The 3,065-nt window shown below is 47.0% G+C and overlaps 1 pseudogene; it reads right to left on the bottom strand.

The window, feature by feature from the left end:
• Positions 1–825: 825 nt before the first annotated feature.
• LOC110596493 overlaps positions 826–3,065 on the bottom strand; it is a 3,850-nt pseudogene continuing 1,610 nt past the window's right edge.

The following is a 3,065-nucleotide window of genomic DNA, read 5'->3' as shown; positions in this document are numbered from 1 at the left end:
AAAAAAAAAAAAAAAAAAAATGTCACTGGGGGTAAGAGCAGGAGAATAGGGAGGGTGAGGTACAGGGGTCATGCCGTTTTTGTCCTAAAACTGGTGAACACTCAGTGTGGTGTGGGCAGGTGTGCTTGTAAATCACCAATCGTGAAATGGGCAAACCACATCGAAAGAATCTCTAAAAAAAATTCACTGAAGTCAAATGCAGCTTCTCACAATAATGTTAGCTGGTACACTGATGCATATAGGTTCCTAGAAGACTTACCTAGCAGGGGAATCCTATACTATAAGGGCCCCTAAAGGATAATTCTAGTTTTGGGGGTCCTTCTCTTATATGTGATCATATCTGTCAGTCTTTTCTTTGGTGATGCCTAGGCTTTGGTGTCATAGTTCAATAACATTTTATTTTTCTTATTTTTTAAAAATTTATTTTATTTTAAAGATGTGGAGTACAACTCAGGATTAGATATACAAGTGGTCATCACACAGGTAAAGTTTGGGCCTCCCTTTGGTCCCCACTTTGCCTGGTTTGAGATCAGGTACACTTATTGATGTTATGTTCCCCTCACCCCCACCTGGCAGTATCCTGCTACTGCCAATCCCTTTCTTATTGTATTATGATAGATGTTCAGGGTCCACTTATGAGTGAGAACATATGATACTCACTTTGTTTCTGTGATAAATCACTGATTCTTTTTCATTTTTTTGAGACATGGTGTTGCCAAGGCTGGAGTGCGGTGACACAGTCATAACTCGCTGCAGCCTTGACCTCCTGGTGGCAAACAATCCTTTGGCCTCAGCCCTTTTTTTTTTGTCTTCTGCACATGGTCTTTATTCCTCGTGTTTCTCTGACCCAAGTGGAGGTTTTAGAGGTTCAACTTGGGATACATTTTCTTTTGGCTGATCCCCTTCAGCCCCTGGGTTCAGCTGGAAGAGGAGGTGTCTTTTTTGAATCCCCCAACCCTGACCCAAAGATGGAACCCACGGAGCCCAGCAGGATGTTGGATGATGTGGAGAGTCTGGCTGCACCCACCGACTGCAGAGTAGCCACCAGACTGCCCACGGCAACACCGCCCCCGTTGGCCACAGCCAATGTGGACATCATCTTAGCTGCCATGGAGGAGGTGGCGATTCTTGCCCCAGTGAAGCCCAGGGCACCGAGCACCACAGGCACAGCCCCCACTGCCAGGGCTTCTCCAACTGCAGCAGCAGCTGCCTGTTCTAGAGAGTGGGAGAGAGACAGAGGTAAAGAGACAGACAGAAGGTGGAGAGAGAGAAAGCGAGAGAGAGAGAGAGAGAGAGAATGAAAGATAGTCCTGCCTCAGCCTTCTAAGTAGCTGAGACTGCAGGCATGTGCCATTACACCCAGCTAATTTTTATTTTTTTCATAGAGATGGAGTCTCACTATGTTGCCCAGGCTGGTCTCAAACTCCTGGCTTCAAGCATTTCTCTGGCCTCAGCCTTCCAAAGCACTAGGGTTACAGGCATGAACCACTGTGCTTGGCTTAATATAGTTTTCTACTTCATTTCTTTTTCTTTTTTTTAATTTTTTTTTTTTTTTGAGTTGGAGTCTCACTCTGTCGCCCAGACTGGAGTGCAGTGGCCGCTTCCGGCCACCGCAGCCTCGACCTGCTGGGCTCCGGCAATCCTTCCGCCTCAGCCTTCCAAGTAGCTGGAACTACAGGCGCGCGCTACCACACTCAGCTGATTTTTTTTTTATTTAGTGTAGAGATGAGGTCTCAACAAGTTGCTCAGGCGGGTCTCGAACCCGCGGGCTCAGGCAATCCACTCACCTCAGCCTCCCAAAGCGTGGGATTACAGGCTGAGCCACCGAGCCCGGCTCTACTTCATTTTTCTTTATCAGAATTTTTTTTCCCCAGTACTTTTGGACACTTAAGTGTTTAAACTACCTGGAATTTATTTTGGTGTAAAATGTGAGGTAGAAATCTAAGCTTTGTTGTTCTGTTTGTTTTCCAATGCTTAACCAGTTGTCACAATAACATTTGTTGACTCACAATTCTCCTCACCGCCAGTAATATTTAATAGAGGTGCAGACTGAGAAAGTGTGTACTTGTGTGTGTATACACACTTGGGCTGGACTTCTAACAAATAAAATACAATGAATAGTGTGAGTGAGAATGCATGACTTCTGAAACTAGGCCATAAAAGGCCCACAGTTTGCTTCCTGCTCTCTTGGACCACCTACCAGGGAGGCCACCGCCTGCCTTGAGGACATTCAAGAAGCCCTCTGGAAAGGTCCACGTGATGGGAACTGAGGCCTCCAGCCAACAGCCATGAGAGTGTGTTTGTGTCATCAAAAAATGCTAGTGAGACCATTCTGTTAAATCGCCTTACTCTGCAGTCATTGTATTAGTTGAAGCATTTGTTCAGCTGTTTTAACAAAGAACAAATAACAGCAGTCTAAGCAAGGTAGACATTGACATCTCTGCCATGTAAAACCTGAGTTTAAGGCGGGCTCAGTGGCTCAGCCTGTAATCCCGCGCCTTGGGAGGCTGAGGTGAGTGGATTGCCTGAGCCCGCGGGTTCGAGACCCGCCTGGGCAGCAAGACCTCATCTCTACAGTAAATCAAAAAATCAGCCGGGCGTGGTAGCACGTGCCTATAATTCCAGTTACTCGGAAGGCTGAGGCGGAAGGATCGCCGGAGCCCAGTGGGTCAAGGCTGCGGTGGCCAGGAGCGGCCACTGCACTCCAGTCTGGGTGGCAGAGTGAGACTCCAACTCAAAAAACAAACAAACAAAACGAACAAACAAAAAAACCTGAGTTTAGGAAGTCTGGATAAAAGGAAGGTTCAGTTTCTTGAGGTGGTCCAGGCATCCAGATGCCTTATCTCATCAGCAAGAGCTATGCTATCTAAACCTGTACCCCCTAGCCACAGGAAGTTTTTTTTTTTTGAGTCAGAGTCTCACACTGTTGCCCAGGCTGGAGTGCAGTGGCACACTCATAGCCACCACAGCCTTGACCTACTGGGTTCAGGCGATCCTTCCTCCTCAGCCTTCCAAGTAGCTGGAACTACAGGCGCACGCCACCATAACCGGCTAATTTTTTGATT

Source organism: Carlito syrichta, unplaced genomic scaffold, assembly GCF_000164805.1.
Source record: "Carlito syrichta isolate Samal-C Ts95f unplaced genomic scaffold, Tarsius_syrichta-2.0.1 Scaffold309624, whole genome shotgun sequence".
Taxonomy (NCBI): domain Eukaryota; kingdom Metazoa; phylum Chordata; class Mammalia; order Primates; family Tarsiidae; genus Carlito; species Carlito syrichta.
This window is presented reverse-complemented; position numbering and strand designations above follow the sequence as displayed.